Genomic DNA, 21,905 nt, shown 5'->3' on the forward strand with positions numbered 1-21,905 from the left:
CATACATACATAAAGCCTAATTATTTAATGGAGTTAAAGTGTTGTTTTTTTAATCTTTTATTTTGGTACTAAATCTTAATTTGGACCAGTCTTACAGAGCTTTAACAGTTTATTGTTTTCATTGTCAGAGGAAAATAATGTGTTGATGTTTACGTATTATTCTCATTGTTGAATTTTAGACATTTGCCTTTTTTTTTTTTCTTTTTCTTACCTTGAAATCCTTTTGAGAAGCTTGGTAAAAAAGAGACAGTTTCTAAGGAAGGTAATTTAGAATGATTGCCTTTATATCTTTAGACTTCTCTATAAGAATTCACTTAATTTCTCCACATTTTTGTTTACCTGCTGTCATAGAAGACAGTTAGCAAACTAACTTCAGGATTATGAGGAATGTCTTTATAAATACTTATCCAATATTTTTAAGGCACGTACAAGTGATACTATAGCAAAAATAAGTAATAATGATTATTCCTATTTCACTAGGTGTTAGTGTCTGAGAAATATTCCTAAATCTTCAAAATTAATTAAGACATATTTTTACAGAAGCTTAAAGCTAAAGACTCCAAGGAACATTAGTAGAACTTTACTCAAATGAAATGTATTCTGATGCAATGGCAATTCCAGGAAAAGGGTATCAGTGTATAATCCTCAACTCTTTAAAATATAGCCACTTTGTTTTAATGCTCTTCTCACATTTCAGAGGGTTCACTTATGTTGTGGTAGCCATTTATTACTATCTCTTTCTACTTTATCTTGTGTGTCATGTCTCCGCAAGGATAGGGATGATACATAATTTCTAACGAAATATTTCTATTACACCTTGCAAGCAAATCTCAATAGTTGGCACCTCAGGTCTTTTCTTACATGGTATGAGAAATGTAATAATTATTCTTTAAAATGCTCCCTTGAAGTTGGAAAGCTGGTGGGCAGAAGGTGTTCTATTCACTCATAAAGCTGTTTTCTAAAATGTGTTGACTTATTTAAAATACATCTTAGAAAACAGGATGCTACGAATTGCCAGCATCAAGATAAAAAAGTAAAAATTTGAAATTTGACAATTAAGAGGATTTATTAAATATTGGCAACCAGGTACTTAAGTATATAATAGAGAGACCATATATATATATATATATATATATATATATATATATATATATATATATATATGGTTTTATATACATATAAAACACAGTAAGTAATCTCAACATCTACATTTTTCAACCAGAACTTGATTTAATTATCAAAGTTTCTTTGTGGTTTTATTTCACAAAATGTTGAAAAAGAAGAGAAAGATAAGAAAGGAAAAGCACAAGGTGAAAGTTAGAAAGATGTCCAGCATGATAGTTCATCAATGTTTTCACATGATAGTACCGGGTCAGTTTTATCTGCAATTGAAATAAAAGTGTGGCAAAGTCAACGACCGCTTCTTTCCCACCCAGATGTTCCCTAACACATTCTAATGAAGGACATGCAGTAAGGGAACATCTCGCTCATTTAATTATAGCTTAACCAGTGAGTTCGATTATAAAAGTGAGGCCCTCTGGGAAAATTAAACAGACGAAGACTAGGAAAACTATTTCATAATAAAAAATAAACAAGAATTTTGGGATCTCAGGGAAGCTGGAAATTTAGTCATTAAAAAAATGCCTGAGGGTGCTAGAACAACTGGACATCTACATGCAAAAAAATGAATCTAGATCCAGACCCTTCACAAAATTTAACTCAAAATGGAACCTAGACCTAAATGTAAAAGGCTAAACTATAAAACTCCTAGAAGGTAACATAGGAGAAAATCTAAATGACCTTGGGTGACATTTAGATATAACATGACCTTTTAGATATTAACACCAGAGGCACCACCCATGGAAGAAATAATTGATAAACTGGACTTTATTAAAATTAAAAACTTCTGCTCTGTGTAAAACAATGTCAAGGGAAGAAGAAGACAAGACACAGACTGGGAAAAAAAATTTGCAAAAGACACATCTGATAAAGAACTGTCATCCAAAATATACAAAGAACTCTTAAAGCTGAACAATAAGGAGACAACCTGATTAAAACAATAGGCAAGAGACCTGAACAGATACCTCATCAAAGAAGATATACAGATGGCAAATAAGCATATGAAAGGATGCTCAACATCATACGTCATTAGGGAATTGCAAATTAAAACAACAGTGAGATACTATTACACATATGAGAATGGCCAACATCCAAAACGTTGACAACACCAAGTCTGGGGAGGATATGGAGCAATAGGAACTCTCATTTATTGCTGGTGGGAATAAAAAATGGTACAGCCATTTTGGAAGACAGTTTGACAATTTCTTATAAACTAAACACTCTTACCATGTGATCTAGCTATTGTGCTCCTTGGTATTTACCTCAATGAAGTGAAAACTTTTATCCACACAAAAGCCTTTACAGGGATGTCTATAGCAGCTTTATTCATAATGGCCGAAACCTGGGAGCAACCAATGTGACCTTCAGGAGGTGAGTGGGGAAATAAACTGTGGTACATCCAGACAATGGAATGTTCTTCAGCACTAAAAAGAAAGGAGCTATCAAGCCATGAAAAGCATGGAAGAACCTTAAATTCCTATTACTAGATGAATGAAAGCAAATTGAAAAGGCTACATACTGTATGATTCCAACTATATTACATTCTGGAAGAGACAAAACTATAGAGATAATAAAAAGATCAGTGGTTGCCAGGGGTTAGGGAGAGGAAGAGATGAATAGGTGGAACATAGAGGATTTTTAAGGCAGTGAAACTATTTTGTATGATACTACAATATTGGATACACGTCATTATACTTTTGTCAAAACCCATAGAATGTACAACAGCAAGAGTAAGCCCTAATGTAAAATACAGATTTGGGGTGATAATGATGTTTCATTGTAGGTTCATTGATTTTGACAAATGTACCACTGTCGTGTGGGATGTTGATAATAGAGGAGATCGTGTGTGTGTGGGGGGGTGGGGGGTGGGGTGCTGAATAGGGGCACCTCCTGGGAACTTGCTGTACTTTCTGCTCAATTGAGCTGTGAACCTAAAACTGCACTAAAACAGTAAGCATGTTTAAATGGCTGAGGGCATTTAAGGAATAGGACTGATACTTTATCTCAAGATACCTGTCAGGCTGTGAGCTGCTGTACATCTCCCTCTACTGTCACAGACCTTCTGTGAAGGCTGTTCTGCATATCCTCAGGTTAGTGGTCATTTGGGGGAATCAAGAGCTTGGGATGGTAGCAGCAGTGAAGCATGGAAAGGGCTCAAAAGGAGAATCAGGGCATGGCAGGAGTGCCTGTCAGAAGCAGCTGCCAGGTGGATGGCTCAGGAATGAACCACTCACCTTTTCCCCAGAAAGATACAAAGGAAGGTAACTGTTGGTTGGAGATTGTACTTGGGGGCCTGGAACAGTAGTTGGTAGAAAAGCTGACATCTGCTTCCATGCCTGCCCAAAGAATCTATTTTAATTTGCGTTGTAATGCTTCTTTTTGGATAGGTAGGGACTAACATACTGAAGAAACTATAGTTAGACCCATAATAGGTAGTGTTTAAAGTTGTAAGTGGAGAGAAAATGTAAGAGGCAAATTTGACACAAGATGGATAAGGATAAAGGTGTTAAATGTAACCATTACATGAAACTATATCAGTAATTTTCAATTTTTTGAAAGCACCATAACAATTTTATAAGGCACGAATAAAATGAGCAGATTTTACCTAATGTTTATAGATAACATGAAGAAATAAAGAATACTGAGGGAAATGGATTTTTTTTTTAATTGTAAACTGTAACATAAGGAAATCTCATAGTTCAGTCAACTAGAAGGGAGATAAAATAGTGTCCAGGCATTTCTTAATTGAAAATTTCTTTTTCTCAGCCCAAAAAGAAACTTTCCATCTGTTCCAGCATCTGCTTAGTGTGATTCAAGAATTTCTCCAATTTAACAAGTAGGTGTGACAGTTGTGACATATGGGAATTTTTATAAGGACACACAAAAAAGAGTTGAGGTGGCTGGTAACCGGTTTCATAAGCTTTTCATAGATTCCTTATATACACACAATTAAAATAAGGATCACATGGCACTTTTATACCTCTTTAAAAAAAAAAAGATTTGAATTGATGTACTATTGGAATTGTACTTGTTTTTCCCTTAACTCATTTATCATGAGAAGAGCAGAAAGCGGTTTCCCCAATTACAGGCCACAATAAGATTTAGGAGATGTGACTTCTAGGTCTTTTTATGGGGATAAATCCCCTTGTGGTTTTTGGAAAATTTGCCTCATTTCTCTTTGACTCATTTTGTCCACTGGTAAAAATGCAAATTTAAATATCTGCCTATTTCAAATACACTGGAATGTTGAGGAAGAAAATATACTAGAAATATAGTTGCTCTCATGTGAATGTTTATATCCCCCCATAATTCCTATAATGAAATCGTAATACCCAATGGATGGTAGTAGGTAGGGCCTTTGAGAGGTGCTTCAGCCATGAGGGTAGAGCCCTCATGAGTGGGATTAGTGCTTTATACAAGTGGCTCCAGAGAGATCTCAAGCCCTGCCACTATGTAAGGACACCGTGAGAAGGCACAAGCTATGAGGAAGGAGGCCTTCACCAGAACGCCACCATGCAAGCTTGATCTTGGACTTCCCAGCCTCCAGACTGTGAGAAATAAATTGTTATGGTTTGTAAATTACCCAGTCTGTGGCCTTTTGTTATAGCAGCCTGAATGGACTAAGACAACAGTCTACAAATGCAAATGAAGACCTTACAGTTGAGACTTTCCCCATCTCGTATGCTTCCGTTGGAAACTCTGGATTCTGAAGCTTTGTAATTTAGGGCATTCATTTGAGGAAAGCAACTATGATCTTAAAAAGTTCAGAAATCCTGAATATGGCTTGAACATATAAGTATTTCTTTTCACCATTTAAAAACTTTTTTAAAGATTTGTTAATTTGTTAAATTATGTTTGGTTTGTTTTTATAGCTGTAAAGTGTCTCCAGTATTTTATTGTGCTTTTCAGTCAGTGTCAGGCACCCTGTGAAGGAAAAATCATTATCTTTCTTTCACATTTGGAAATTGAAAAATTGAAAGAGTGTGACTGTAATTGGTATTCTGCCATGTGCCCAAAGCAAACGCTCCTTGCTTTGACTCTAATGTATATTCCAATTTTACTTTTGTTTGAAGTGATTTTTCTGCAGTCTCATAGTACAGGTCATCCCAGTGTGGTCATCAGGGGTGGTTCTAAGCTGACCAGAGAATTCTGTGTTCCTGGATAGTCAACTAGTCTTCAGACCATGACCAAAATGCATGAGCCTGCAGTCTGTAAAGGTCTTGGACTCAGATCATTCATTCATTCTGTGTAAAAGGGATCTTTCCTGTCTAAATGCTCTACTTTTGATTTGATTGGAATTTTATTACCATGTTTCCCTGAAAATAAGACCTAGCCAGAAAATTAATATAAGACCCGGTCTTATATTATAGTAAAATAGGACCGGGTCTTATATTAATTTTGGCTCTGAAAGATGCATTAGAGCTGATGGTCCGGCTAGGTCTTATCTTCAGGAAAACAGGGTAGCTTTGGGAATGAGGCGAGATATGGAAAAGCCTGAGAAAATTAGGAATTCTGATGCATACTTGTTTCATATTATATAAGGTGAGTAATAGTTAGGAGTTAGGTTAATATTTCATTTAGTTACTAGGACAAAGTGCAAGTGTTATTTCACATATCCCTCAATGAGCGAAGAATATAAGAGACTTAGCTCTTAAGTGATTCTCCATGTTTTGTTGACTTGCTAGAATCTTGTATTTGGTATTCTATTATCTTTATCTATGTATATCTATAATGTTAAGGCTGCTATAGTCAAAAAAGGAGAAAGAAAAAGCATGTATATTGCCACAAAATATATGCAGAGATGCTTAACCTAACTTTAATTAGGAAACAAGACCACTGTGAGATACCATTTTATACATGAAAAATTAAGCAGTCTAACAATACCAAGTGTTGGTGAGAATGTGGATCAACTAGATTTTTTACTTATTGCCGGCAGGAATATAAATGAGTTCAATGACTTTAAAAAATAATTTAGCATTATCTTTTAAATTAAAGCATGTTTATACCATTTCACTCAGCATTTCCACTCCCTTAGATATATGCGTATACAACCATGTGTACAAGAGATACGAACATTATTTATAATAGTCTCACACTGGAAACAACCCATTGTGGCCTCTGAATGAATCAATGATAGTGTCATGAACCAGGAAAATGATTCTGACAACTGATATGTATTCAAAGTAAAAGACTAATTGAAACAAGAAGGACCACGTGCACCGAACACAGCACCTAACACAGAATTTGTGTAATCGTTGTTGAATAGATGAGTGATAAAAATCATTCATTTTGCAGTATTATGTGACTCTAAGTATTGATGAATGTTTAAGCAGACTTTCCTGACTAACCTACTTCCCTCTGATGACACAACAATTTACTAAGAACCCCTTTACCATTTATTTTCTCATCAGTGAATGATTCTGCATTATATTCATTTGTATTTTGCTGTGTAAATGGTACTAATTTTTTTTTTTACCCTGTGCATTTTGTGACTAGAACCTGCTTATAAACTTCTGGAGTGTAAGGACCACATTTTCAGTTTCCTTCTTCTCACAGAACTACATGGAATGGGCAATTCGTAACTGCTGAGGACTTCTGTTGAAACAAAAAGCCACCCAAATTTTTCTTTTTTTAAAGAAGTTTATTTTGAAAAGAACAAATCATGGTCAAAAGCAGAATCTTTCAACCCGGCTAAGTGCTCCAGGACTTCAAGTGGATAGTTGAAAAAAGTTGTGTGTGAGTGTAGTGACATTGTGGCAATTATCTTTGTGTGTAGGAATATGTTTGTGACAAATACAGGGAAATTTTTATGTGGTAATTCTAGGATGTAATGAAATTCTTAGCACAAAAGGCATCAATGATAGAAAAACATTGTGTATCTGATATTCATCCAATTAAAAACATGTTAAACAATGTATTATGCTCATTATCTTGCTAAGAAAACTAGCATCCAGAAAGCTGTTGATAGTTCTAAGAGGTTATTTTTGTTGTTTAATCAAATACTAATCAGGAGAGATGCAGTTTATAATAGGCGAGCCAATTTATCTGACATCAAAACTACCCAGGCAGTTAGCCTTAGATGATTATTCTTAGAACTATGTTAGCCTATTTCCAATTAAACTGTACTTCCTGTTGTTATAGTGGTTACAAGAGGCACAAATTTAGAGAGAAAAAGAAAATGTGCTTCCCCACCCTTCTCTTGTACTCAGTACATCACTAATTTAAACCTTCTAATATGCTAATTGGTTCATATGTATCAGATGAGAATCTTTTCATAGAAATTCCAAACCAAAATAATCAACCAAAAAGGAAGTTCATTGTTTCATTAATTGAGCACTCTGTATCTGATATGACCAGGATTTATTGCTAGCTCTGCTTCTTCTGGGTTGGCTCCATTTTAAGGCAGCTTTTTGGTGGTGGTTACACATCTCATCTAAAAGGAAAAAGCTCTCTCCTTCAAGAGTAGAGCAAAAACTTGGTTCTCTTAGGCTGATACTGAGTCATGGACCCATCCCTGAATCAATCACTGTGTCCAGGGAAATAGAATCCATTTAGTCCTGAGACACATGGCCCATCTCTACAGACATGGGACTGAGAAGTCACATAGGCTGCATGTAGGAAGGATGGATACTTGGGCAAAATTTAGGCTACTGTTACCAATTGTAACTATGCTAAATGGTCCAATTATCTACTATATTATACTTTTCAAGTCAGTTCCACATTTTCTTATAATATGTTTAATAATTATGGGTTTTATATATATATTTTTTGTAGCGATTTGAGGGGTACCTGGCAAGAAATAACAAGTTTTTTGTTCTCTGGTTGGTGAATGAAGCGGCAAGCCACATTTCTGTTAGGCAACGATAAAGGGCCAATTTGGAGCAAGTTCTCTTAATTCTGAGAGGAGATTTTTGAACATCCCTTAATATGCAAATGGAAAAGGCAGGAACCCATTGACTCTGGAAAAGTATGTGTCAGGATATTTTGTGACTTGATAAAGTTTTCTCCATGTATCTTTTGCTATGCAACTTTGGAGAAAAGTGGAGTAAATTTGCATTGTCAAAGACTTCTAGAAGGAAAAAGAATCACTGCATTCCATTGGAGACCACCTTATCAGATCATCAGATAGGTGGAGATGATTTCAAATAAGTGCACTTTTGTGTCCAAAGGAGCATTTGCCCCAAGGGAATGCAGGTCTGTGTCTAGCGAATTGTAGGAAATCATGAAGGAAGATTCATTCCAGAATGTTCTGGGGCTGGAAGACCTCTGTCACAATAGGCATATTGTGGCCTCGGCTGAAAGGGTAAAAGGAGATCTGTAACTTTGTTAACCTCTGTGTGGTACACCTCTGTAGCTTGTGCTGCATCACTGGGGAGAGTAAAAAGGCTGAAAAAAAATGCACTGGACTGGATCAGTTAAGTGCAGTGAATTTGAATGGCAGTGTCAGCAGAAATGACAATTGAATGTTGGGGCTAGTGTGAAACTGGTCAATCAACTTGAATGCCAACCTTCTCTTCCTTGTTGTTTAGTCTTTCTCTTTCCCTGTTTCCCTGCTTTCTTTCCTTCCTGTGTTAATTCTCCTGCTTAAGATGAATGAAAATCAGATGACTTCTTTGAACTGCATAAGTGTCCACTGTTCTTGACAACTTGGTTAAAGGGAGAGGTTTCAAGAGGTAGCCATTGGACGTGCTTTTAAATCGGTCCTGTGGGGGATTGAATGATTAATTTGACTATTAAAAAGATTTATGATCTTAATTATACCTCAGGCTGGTGATGCAGGCCACATTGATTTTACCGAATTAACTGGAACAAAGAACCACAACATCTAAAGAGTCAGTCCTAAGAATACTGCTTTTCTTTCTCCTGCTTCCTAGCCGCCAAACCTGATCAGGTATAAAACTATCTTTGAAATAAATTGTTCTCACACCATCAAATGTAGGCTTGAGGGGCAACAACATATCTAAAGAAAGGATGAAACAGTTAGAAGAGGGGAGGGATCATTGGTCAGCAGAGAAAAATGAGGGCCAGAGAGGCAAGCATTGACACTTCCCATTCGTGCAGAGGGAATGCTGGCTCACGGACCTGTCAGACATCTTGGCAGGAATATGTCAGTTCTCAGTCAAGTTTCCTTAGCCAGATGCCACTGAACAATCAAATCAAATAATTGACTTTGTTTTCAGATTCCATGTTCATGAAGCAAACTTCTAATTATATGTTGGCCTCTCCATAGGGAAAGAATTCACTGAATAAAGTACTTATTCAACTGGAACTTTTGAGGACAGAGGATGGCAACATCGAATTGAGTTTGAAACACCAATTTCAAAATTAATAGATTAAATACATTGGAAAATATAAAAATAAATGAAGACAATATCACTTTCAATTCAAGCTAAAATGGATGATTGAAGGTTGTAAGCTCTCAAAGACAGTAACGACAGCAAAAAGTTTGTGTTTGACTTTATGTTTTGCGAGACCTACTATGTGAGATGCTGGGGATACAAAAATGAACAAGATAGTCATGTTTTCTGCCCTCGAACAAAATTCTACTGGAGGAAAATTGATCATATAATGGTAGTTAAATAATTAATTATAATTTTTAGTAACAGAGGTCAGACTGAAAAATAAAAAGTGCTTTTAAACCATGGATTGAGCTGCCTGTCCTAGCCTGAGGGGTCAGAGAACATTTCCTTAAGGAATAACATGTGACTTGGGATAGGAAGTGTGACAAAGGAGGAGGATTGATAGCGACAGAAGACAGAAGGGAAGATTTCTAGATATTATCAGTTAAGGTTCTTGGTTATAAACTATAGAAGCCAACTGACTAGCTAGCAGTTTAAAAAATATATTGAAAAAATATTGGGCACATCACAGAATCAACTAGGAAGCAGGATTAGAAAAGAACCCTCTGCTGTCTGATCATTTCAGTTCTGTGCAAACTCCACTTGGCAAAACAAATGCCTTGTCTTCAGCAGAGAAGAAACAATCTATCACCAACTCTACTGCCCACAGGTAACCCTGGTGTGGGGTGGAGCTTTGCATAAGTAAAGCAGGAGTAGAGGCAACTGTTGAACTCTAGGCTGCTGGCTTTCCTTTAAAGACACTCAAATTTGGTGAAAACAAACATACAAACAAACAGCAGTAGCAGGCAAAAGCCCAAAAAGAGCACCTGTACAAGGTAAACAAAATATTTCTGTGGACTGGGTACAGTTGGCTTGCTGCTCCTTCTTCAAGTGTCCCTCATTCTCCGTGAGAGACTTTTCAAAATATTCACCCAAGTAATACAAAGCCCTTTCCCAGCAGGAATTTTAGGCTAAGAAAACATCAGTGTGTTGATGACTAGTTTACACAGTGAATGCGAGAGTTGAACAAATACTTCACCAACTATCTCAGGGCTTGTAGGTCGGAAAACTGTTTCATCCATATTAAAATCACAACTGTTAAATTTGAGTCTAAATCTGAAAACCAACTCTCTGTTTTGTAATTACAATAACAGCCTGCATCCTTATTCTGCATTTACTTTGCCATGTGATATTGGGAGACAATTTGGTTTTCTACTCTAGGACAATGTTTGAGGTTCTGATCCAGTCTCAGCTGATGGAGAGGCTTAAAATAAAATGTAGACACTTTGGTAGGGACCTGACATTTTGGCAATTTTCTCCTTTCGCTAGTTGTGACATTGCCCTTTGTTAAGTCACTTGAAGGCCAAAATATATTGGTTTCACAGATATGTGAAACAAAACAATTAAGTCTTGGTGGGAAAGGTACAAATTAGCCTCTATTTTTTTCTCCAGTATTAAATTTTCAGCCAGGAATTTTACAGCATCTCTGTGTGTGGCATTTTCAGAGAATGCTATAACTGAATAGAGTATTAATGCACGTAAAGCTAAACATTGATGATATGTAATGAACAATCTGCTTAATGTTAATACAATTTATCCATTTAAAAATGTATAAACATGACATATTGCATGTACTTAGTGCTAATCTATTTTAGACATTCATTTGGTTTGACCTATGACCACAGTATATTATGTTCCTTGAGATATTTATCTTGTCATTTGGAAACAAGATTACAATTAATGTGACACACATAACTTTAAATTACTATCTCAACTAGAGATGTGTGAGTAATGAATTAGCCACAGCTTTGAACCCTCTGTTTATTATTTAAATCACCAGCCTTTAGCTGGTGCCTCATTGTAATCCATTAAAGTCAGTCAGAGAATCAAAGAACCACATATTGCTCTTGATGCTAGGATGTATTGATGATATTTTCACATTTAATTTGCCTAATCTTAGGCTAATGTATCCAAATTCATGTAATAAAAACAATCACAAGAGAGCATTTATATATTTATGGGAATACTAGAATAAAATCATAGCCAGAGTTCATCTGAACTAGATATACAAAAACGTAATCCTTTTTTGCTGTGTTCCATTTTTTTAAGGAGAAAAAAAATACGATATTGAAAAATGTGAGCTCACACCTAGGAGTTAGTCCACAAGGCATTTTTCTGGAGAGAGCCCCATAAGAAAAAAATCCAATTTGTTATGCTTTCTGTATCTTTTTAACATTGACTTTGCCAGACTGTGCGTTATGGAAAGACAGAATAGAAACACACTAAATATTTGTTGAATGATGTCTGTGGTAATAAATGATAACCATTTATTATGAATAATGACAGATTAATTCTGCTCACTATCCTCCATTTACTATTAATGGATGGATACAATATTTATTAAGCCCTTACTATATGCTAGGCACTGTATTAAAGCATATTTTATGTATAAACTCATGTTTTATATATTAACTCATATACATATATAATATATATATACTTACATGTAAAATATACTTAATACAGATTATATATATAACATATATATATATATATATGTTATATATATATAACTTAAAATGGAAAAACACCTCTCTCCAACAAGATAATAAGTTCTTAAAAGTAGAGATTGTCTTAAACCTCTTCAGTATTTTTCCCACATGCCTGGCCAAATGCTATCACTTAATTGTCACTCAATAAGGACCTGTTGAATGAAAATGAAGATTTTTTGTGTGACATCACATTTTATAGTTCACGAGAAGACAAATAGTCCCACAGGGGTAATAGAACTATGGATAACCCAAACCAATGGCAAAATAGCACAGCTTTCTCTCAAATGTATTAAAATGCTGTAGTTTTACTAGGTTCAATCCATCAACAAGTTAAATGCCTGCTATTAGGTTGGAGCGTGGGATAAATAAACTTATACACATTTATAGTCTAACTGGAGACTCCAGATTAGTACAGAGTAACACAGGAACTATTAAATGCTGACTCATGTACCACCTAGAACATGAGCTGAGGGAAAAAGGTATTATAAAGGAACAAAATAACAGAGTAGTTCCCTGACTACGTAAGCCTTTGCGTCAGACAGATGGGACTTGGATATGGACTTTGCCACTTTTTTGCGGTGTATCTTGAGGCAAATGTTTTAACTGCTCTGAGCTTTTTGCATCTCTAAAATGGAGTACTACCTATGGAGTTGTGACAACTAAATAAGGTCATATATGTTGAACACCTAGAACATTGCCTTACACAAGGTAAACAATTATTTGGATTAGTCAAAAAAGGCTTCAAGGTAAAGTGATACTTTGGTTAGATCTTAAAAGGTTAGGCTTTGAGTAAGAGAGGGAGGGATCAAGGACAATCCAGACAGAGGAACAGCATAAGCAAGAGTAGTTAGGAGTGAGAACAGTGTATATGAGCAAGAGTGAGGGAGTCCTTTAGAACAGAGTGGAAGAAGTGGGTAGCAGGGGAAAACTAACTTTGTTCAGGAAGATGGGTTCAGGAAGTTTGGCGCCTTGATAGCATTCCAGAGATGTTCCGGCTGGAAATGAAATACAGATGGGGGATCCTCAGTTGCTCCGTTCTCTGTCTGCAGCACTCTGAACATAAGTCTTAGACGGCATGTTCTTGCCACTGAACACCCGTTTATATTTGCTTTTTCTCCCTGCACTTGGCATGTTGTGTTGTATATTATGGACAATAAAGATATTGTTTTTATGTAGATTAATGAAGTTGCATGTTAACAATCTTTCACTTTGCTTTTTGTTGCCCAAGTCTGATATGAGATACACACACACACACACTCACACACACACACTCACACACATATAGTTATCCCTCTGTAAAAAAAGAAAAGTATACATGTATTAAAGATGACCAATAAGTACTTAGGAATCTTAGAATTCAAGTTCTATGGATGTGTAATATAAATTGGATTTTATAGAGTATTATTTATAACTGTTGTCCTTCGTTATGGGGCTAAATTCTTCAGTATTACTTATGTATTCGCTTAAGGAAGTACTCCAAAATCATCGGGTTTTAATAATATAATTAATTATAATTCATATTCATTTAGAATATTTGCATCAAAACTTTTTTCCAAGATTTAAAATAAGAAAATTTGTATCTTTTGGCAATTTAAATGTCAGTTTACTGGACTTCTTGTAAAGTTTAGTAAGTTAAGGCTATAATGACCTACAGAATGACTCAATTTGACACATTATGAAGAAAGGAAGTAGGGCATTTTCCAAAATACCAGACTTAATTTTAAGTGAAATTAAGCTATTAGCTACCTGCTAGGTAGCTTGATTTTCCCATGCCCAAAGAGTTAGGAATAATCTGTTTTTATTGAACTTGACTATTGTATTCTAAGGAAAATGCCTTTGAAAAAATAAATTGTTCTCTGTTATTTAGAAATAGCTATTTGAGGAGTTTATAGGGTTTTCCTGGATGTCTGATTGAAGTTGTCTGATTCTTATGTAGATTTTCTCCAACTTAACATTTGGTTTGCAGAATGGTGGCTCACAGGAAAATGGCTGCCTAACAGAGGCAGAAGCAAAATTATGATATCATTAGAAATATTTAAATATAAATAACATTCTATATTTCTCCTTGTCACTTGTCTGGGTTTTGACAGGAGGAGCCAGTTTTGATAGGATTCCTGTGGCCCCATAGATTTTTATCCTGTTATCCAATTTTCCGCTGCACTGCTCTCCTTCTGTCAAACTGACTGCCAGCCAGCCTTACATTTTCCCGGGAGGAGGAGCAAAGCTTTGTATTATAGTGGACAGAAGAAGGAGAACAAAATACTGATTTTTCCCCTCCAAGTGCTACCCTCTCTCTTTCTAATGGAAAATTCCATTGTCTGAAGCGTTGAAAGGATAGGGGGATAGGGAACAGGGAAGACCTCATGTTTTCATTCACTGGTGCAAGAGAATGTTGCAAAGAAGACTCATATACTAAGCTGACCTGTGTACAGATCAGCAGACAATTTTTCAGGATGCCCAGAGTCACAAGAGTTGCTGAAACGCTGACAAACTGGTTTGTGTTGAGTATTCCCTAGCCTCTTATATGTTGACGTGCTGTGGTATGAAATGAAAGGATATTTACCAATTATGGTGTAAGGAAAAAGAAAAGGAGCATTTCCCTTACACGTGACGATGCTTCAGTGGATGCTATATTATTTGGTTTTTTTTCCATTGACAGTGGCTTATGGTGCAGGGTTTAGAGCAAAGGACAGGTAAGATAAAATAGTGTATTTGACGGAGTGTTAAATAACAGGGAAGGGTGAGAAATTGGGTGAGGTAGCAAGCTCAGATCCTCTCTAAAGACCGTCAAAATATCAAATTGTGAAAACCAAACCAAACCAAAACATATTCTTCAATCCACACATATTTTTAAATTGAATGTGGCCCGTGCCTCTTGAATGCAATCTCTGGATTGGAGAAAGAATGTTTATGTGAGCCTGCCAATGAACGAGTGATACATGAGGTAACTAAAAGGGCAGGTTTTTTGTTTTTGTTTTTTTTAATAACTGTGATCATTTATTGTTAAGTTTAAGACCTTGTTGTTTCTCAACAATTGTATTTTGTCCTACATATCATTTAAGCCTTATAATAATCTGTGAGAATTTGATTCATTACATGAATAAAAAGGCATAAAGTTTAGCAAATATTTTCCTTCTTATTTACATTATAAATAAACAATGTGAGTTTTTATTAGTATTTTGGGAATATATTTAGCATCACATGGGTCAATTTATATACGTAAATACAAATGCAGTATAAGAAATTGAAAATGTTGAAAGGTGTAAGAAATTCTGCTGTCAGCTGTTAAAATTTAAAGTTCCATTCTGAATTTAGTGAAATGTCTTATTGTGGGATATGATTTTCTTATAAGGACATGAGTACTTAAACGTCTTTTACATTTGTTCCCAGAATCTTATCCTTCCTACTTTTCTGGGGAGTCTGTGCTTTAAAATGGGGTGGTACAGCCTTATGGATTAGGGATTTTTGTTTTTGCTGTTGGTCACATTGCAAATGAAAAAGATGCATTTACCTATTTACATCAATAGGGGGTTGTGATTCCTATTCAAATTTTTGGGCTTTTGGGGAGTGCTTAATAAATGCTTGAGTGAATGTATTTACCACTTTAATATAGGAGTCAGATAATTTAAAGTCATTTTATCCTGTTCGTGGGTACAAATACAACATTCTTGACCATATTTTGAAAGATTTTTGAGTCCATTTAATAAAATTGCATTCTTAATTTATAATAATTTTGAGTGTTTGGTGAGTTCAGTGTGTATGAATTGATGTTTTGCAAAGAGGTAAACATCTGAAACCTCACTTGATTGCCTTTTTGACTCACATTAATGTGTCTAGTCAGTCATATACCATTTCCCCCCTCTGTCCTAAGAGACATGGGTATGAGATAAATTGAGGAAAAGGCAGTAGTGGATAATAATTTATTTTAGTGTCCTCATAGGCTTTTAACAAAGCTAAAACCACACTAGCTAGTACACCGATAGTGAAGACGCTTAAACATCCAAATGTTTAAAAAAAATGGTAATTTTTATTACTGTTAAATCTGTATGTTACCTTTAGCTTCTGAAATTTTGTTCTATTTTAGTATGAAATTAAATAAATATGCATGTATTTTGCTCTCTTTCCTTATAAAGTATTCACTCATTGATCATCTATAGTTAATTAAAAACTAACACATTAACCAGGTGAATAAGATTAATTAAATAGTATAATCTTAAGTAGGTAACCAGATTGAACTACCGGGTTACCTACTCAAGATTGTACAAAAAGCTTGTGGACAGATAGAAAACTATAACAACAACAAAAAAGAAGTTATAAGTTTATATATATATATATATATATATATATATATATATATATATATATATATATATATATATATATATAGTCTCTTTTAAGCAGAAGAACCATATACCAATAATTTCTGACTTTATTTACAGGGGCAAATTAACCCTGGGTTTTACCATTTTTGAATGAATGAAGGTTGTAATACATGAGCCCAACTGCCCAGTGTCAGGATCTCTTGAGGTGGATTTTCCTGCTTTTCACTAGTATGAATTTAAAACTAGAAATTAAGAAAAAAAGAAATCATGAGACAATACTTGATTGTGTATATACTGTGTTTCCCCAAAAATAAGACCTAGCCAGACAATCAGCTCTAATGCATCTTTTGGAGCAAAAATTAATCTAACACCCGGTATTATATTATATTATATTATATTATATTATACTATACTATACTATACTATACTATACTATACTATACTATATTATATTATATTATATTATATTATATTATATTATATTATATTATATTAAGGCCCGGTCTTATATTATAGTAAAATAAGACTGGGTCTTATATTAATTTTTGCTCCAAAAGACACATGAGAGATGATTGTCCGGCTAGGTATTATTTTCATAGAAACATGGTATATATTTTTTGTTGTTGTTGTTTTAATAGAGTTGAGGCCATGGAAGATTTCCCTTAAGATTTCCTGGCTTCCTGTTTGTGTCCTGCTTGTATCATTACTCTTTTAGTCTGTACCATTTTTCAGTTCATGGCTTCCAATTGCATTTTAATGGTGTCTTTTTTGCTAGTTCACATGGAGGACATTGATTCTGTTATTCCAACAACAGTATGAAATATCGTTTGTGGTTGCTTTTGGGGCTAAAAAAAAACTTGTTACAGCTTCCTGTTCCTCCATGTTTTGCCAAAGATGTTATTGTTGGTCAGGTCTGGAGATATCTTCTGGATCTGTGACTATTTCTGAGATTTTCACATCAGCACATTTTGTAAATGCAGCAAAATTTGTTGCAAGGGTTGGACTTAAAATAACCAAGGCTATCTCTACCAAAGACAGACAGAAAAGCAAACAAATTAACTTTTTGGTAAGCAGTTCTTACAGATTTCTAAAGAAATTCCATGTGGTACCTCTTTTTATGTACTAAAGAATACAAAGGAATGGAACACTTAGCTATTCTAAAGGTGAAAATTTTAAATGAATGAATCACAAATTGTAAAGGAAAAAAATGGAAAATATTTAATGAAAGATTCTAGTTCTCTAAAGCTTTGCTGTTCAAAATGTGGTTTGCTGACCAGCAGCTTTAGCATCACCTGGGTGTCGGAAATGGTGAATCTCAGGCTTTCCTTCAGACCTTCTAAATCATAATCTGCATGTTAACATGGTCTCAGGGGATCTTTGTACACATTCACTCACAGAAGCACATAGTTACATTTTACACAGTCAACACAGTAATTTCAAACTTATCACTAAATGACGTTTTTCTAAAGCATTGAGGTTTACAGAGGCAAACTGCTTTGTAAGTAACAACCTGAATTATTTCTGTTTCAATCTGCAACACAAGTAAATTAACTTTTCCAATATGGCCAATTTAATTTTAAATTGCTATTGTAAGCTTAAAGATAGATAAACTTACAACAGAAAATACAAAACTAAATCAAACCCCAAAGATCACATTGAAAAACCAAAATACCTACAAACATGCTATAAAGTGTCCATGTCTGTTTAAATGTATGAATCTTCAAAATCATGCCTTTTTAAAAAAATTTTATTACTTGAGTTGTTGACAGGTTAGATGCTTTTTGACTTATTTGAGCGTAAAAATGCCATAAGGAAAGGAAACGTTATGTTTTTCTGTGCTCAAAATTTAAAACTGGCTAAATGAATTAAACTCAAACTTATGAAAATAATTCACCTTCAGCCTGAGCCTTTCTCTTCACAGTGGAAAGCAGAATTCAAGAGCCATTTGAGTAACATTTGTGAACACCTGTAATAATAGGTTTTAGTAAGGAACTGAACCGTGAATCCTTTTTAGCATTAACGGTTGATTATTATGTCTGAGAATTGATGGTAAAAGTGATCACTGATATTTGCTCTATTATTTGGATGCTTACTGAGCTAATGGTTACAGGAATGTTTGTTTTGTTTGGATTCTCCTTTTTCCCCCCTCCTTTCCTCTCCTCCCTATCTTTCCTTCTCTCTCTCTCTCTCTCTCTCTCTCTCTCTCTCTCTCTCTCTCATATTTGAGTGCCTATTTTGTGCATTACTTGGTTTCAGACTACAAAAAGATTCAAAAGAGACAGAAGACATGACTCATCTTCCAGAATCTTCCAAGTTCCTTAAATTTTCCTCAGGTAAAGCACCATCTCAACATGTCTTATCTTAGTGTTTTTCTTGCTGTCATTATATAGTTAGGGCCAGTTACTTATTTTTCACTTTGTTGTTGTTCTCCTTCCACATCACCCATTTCTTTATAAACAGATTGGTTACTATGGAAACATCACTGTCTGGGTGTGGTGACCACTGTAGTTTATGTATGATTCTTAAAATTTGAGTACATGAAACCAAGATTACACATCACTCTTTCAATATTCATGCTTTGTCTCTAGACATACTTCACTTTAAAACAGCTTTACCTTGGTTCAGTGCATTTGAAATTTTAATTGGACATACTAAAAAATATGTTAACCACAAATATATTTGTATTAAGCAAAAATTCTATTTTTAACATCTTTCAAAAATTAACAAGATATAATGGAAAGGCATGCTTTTTTAGTCCTAACATAGAGGAGTAGCATTCATCTCTATAACAAAATTCACCAAACTCCATAAATTTTGAAAAAAAAAATCAAGACAAGTGAACATACATCATAAAAATATTACTATTTTAAAGTGCAGTTTTCAGATCTATGTTAGATGGCCTGTAGAGTAAAGGGAGGGATTTTTTCTCCCTGATCTCATGTCACATATTTGAATGGTTCCAATTTAGGTTCCAATTTAAGTATGTCCAATTTAGGGTTCCAATGGTGGAGCCCATAAATTAACTGACAGATTAACAGGAGAAAAGTTTATTTTATTGTGGGAGGACTCAGTAGTGATTAACTAGCAGAGTAGCCACAGGTAAGTGTTTACATATCAGCTTAACAACAGGTGGCGGGTGGGGGAGGCTGGTAGTGGTTTAAGTCTTTAATATGAAAGTATGGGAGATTGTACTGGTCAATCTCCTTCCTGGAAGGAGTGTGGGAGCTGCCCCAGAAGGGGGTTAATGGCAGCTCTATTAAGGAGGTTCTACTTTCATCAGAGAAGGAAAGCTCAGACAAAATTTCTTTCTGCTAATCACTTCAATGGCTTTTCCAAACTTTCTCACTGCATTGGCATTTAAGAAGCTATGTTTTCCATTTGTAATATGCATTAATCCTGATTCTATTTAAATAAATGTAGAAAATGTGTTAGCATATCCTTAGAAATTATGTCTCTGTCTTAAAAAAGGAATTTGAGATTTAGTCTCTATTCTCTAGCATGAAATATTAGAGCTGATTAGAGTGGCTTGCATAGCCTCTTTGTTAAAATTATGGCATAATTATACATCATATAATCATTGACCAACTTTTAAGGAATGACCCTGGAATCACATGAACACAAATGAAGAAACAGGCAATGGTAGAAGCACTTTTGTTTGGTTTCCATGTACCGGCTCCAAGGTCCCTGAAGTTTTAGATTGTTCTTGCTACTTAGTGTTTTCCTCTGAGGTCTCCAATTTTGGCTTATTTCCCAGGTCCCTTACTGTTTACATATCCGTCTTTCTTCCATTAGATTGTAGTTCCTCAAGGGAAAAAAGTGAGCACTAGTCATCTTTTCTCCCCCATATTTGGTGCCTCGTACCTTGTAAGTGGACCACATCTTGGACTAAATATTTGAGGAACCAAATTGGTACTTGTCCTGTCAGATATCACTAGTGATGGAAAAGAGATCAGTGGATACTTTGAATCCTAAAATCGTTCCTCTTTGATGATTAATTATCTGTTCATGCCTGTGACCTTGCATGTGGACAGAGGAAGTCATAGGTGTTCTTTTCAAATACATGGATGTATTACACCTGGAGGAGAGGTTATACAATGCAGCTACCTGCCTTAGTGGTGGGGATCCAGGGACACTGGGGAAGCTGCAGGTATTGCAGCATTTTTTTTTTCCAGCTAACTTCTCCATGGAATAACTACTACTACTCTTGTTAACAAATTACTATTACAGCCATAATTACTAACTACAGCAAGTATTCACCATTTATTGAATACCAAGCCTTGTGTCTGGCACCTTCATATATTTTTTATTTCCTCCAACAGCCATAAAAAAGGAAGATATTGTCTCCATTTTATACTGGAGAAAAACTGAAGTTCAGAGAAGCTAAATCACTTGACCAAATTTACATCGCTCAGTAGAAAAGCTTTCCAAAGCCAGTTGCCTCAACACACACCTGAGGGGCGTGACCTCCCTTGTTATAGCAGCATAGGTGGCCAGATTATTCTACTGTCAACGGAGAACTAGTACAGTTGAGGACACAGAGTAACAACACATAAAATGTTTTGATTGGTAATTTTATTTCAGCTCCCAGAGTGTGCATGCCTGGTGATCTATAAAACAAAGGAGAATGGGCCCCATATATAAGCTTCATTAGTACTTTAAAATCTTTAACCACATTTAATTTGCTTTTTAAAGTTAAGTCTTTAGGAGGGTGAGTAGAGTTAACTATAATTTTACATTGGCCAACTTGGCGGGGACTTTTGGAGAGAGCGTTGCCTGTCAAGGCCTTGGGCCAAAATGACTGGGCTTTGGTGCCCCTGCCTAGTCAGTCACAAGATGCAGGCTGGCCCAGGTGGGTGAGGCTGTGGTCAACATGGCTGTCTGCAATTAAAGTAGATCCTGAAGGACTGACTGCTGGAGGCTGCTGCTGACTGCACTTCCTGTGGCTGCACAAGGGGGTGAGGACAATGCATCTATGACTCTTTCCTGATCCTTCATTTTCATGGTGCCTTATTCATTATTTGATACCTATCCAAATGCTTGAATATTAACTTTGTGGATTTCTTTCTTCCTCCCTTCCTATCCTTCCTTCCTTCCTTCCTTCCTTCCTTCCTTCCTTCCTTCCTTCCTTCCTTTCTTTTTTGGTATTTTAATTTCTTTTTTAAATTAAATTTATTGGGGTATCATTGGTTAATAACATTGTATGTTTCATGTGTACAATTTTATAATACACCATCTGTATCTTCCATTGTGTGCTTATCAGCCAAAGTTAAGTCTCCTTCCGTCACCTATATTTGACCCCTTTTACTATCTTCATTTCACCCCCACCCCTGCTTTTTCACTGGTAATTACCATTCTGTTGTCTGTATCTATGAGTTTGTTTTGTTTGCTGCTTTGTTTTATATCTCACATGTGAGTGAAATAATAGCATTCTTGTCCTTTTCCATCTCACTTATTTTACTTAATATAATACTCTCAAGATCCATCCATGTCATTGTAAATGGATTTAGCTTTTTTCATGGCTGAGTAGTATTCCATTGTATATATGTACCACTTTTGCTTTTCCTAATCATTTG

At 35.3% G+C, this 21,905-nt stretch overlaps 2 long non-coding RNA genes across 3 annotated transcripts in view; both read left to right on the forward strand.

Moving 5' to 3' along the window:
- Positions 1 to 21,905, forward strand: part of LOC141572878 (uncharacterized) — a 144,360-nt gene that overhangs the window by 65,264 nt on the left and 57,191 nt on the right. The gene's annotated exons all lie outside the window — the stretch shown is intronic.
- On the forward strand, positions 3,071 to 11,074 carry LOC141572880 (uncharacterized). The gene is made up of 4 exons (XR_012498362.1): positions 3,071 to 3,209; positions 3,886 to 3,955; positions 8,886 to 9,010; positions 9,350 to 11,074. It is a non-coding gene; the product is annotated as an uncharacterized LOC141572880 (long non-coding RNA).

Source organism: Rhinolophus sinicus, linkage group LG01 (genome assembly GCF_036562045.2).
Source record: "Rhinolophus sinicus isolate RSC01 linkage group LG01, ASM3656204v1, whole genome shotgun sequence".
NCBI classification, from domain to species: domain Eukaryota; kingdom Metazoa; phylum Chordata; class Mammalia; order Chiroptera; family Rhinolophidae; genus Rhinolophus; species Rhinolophus sinicus.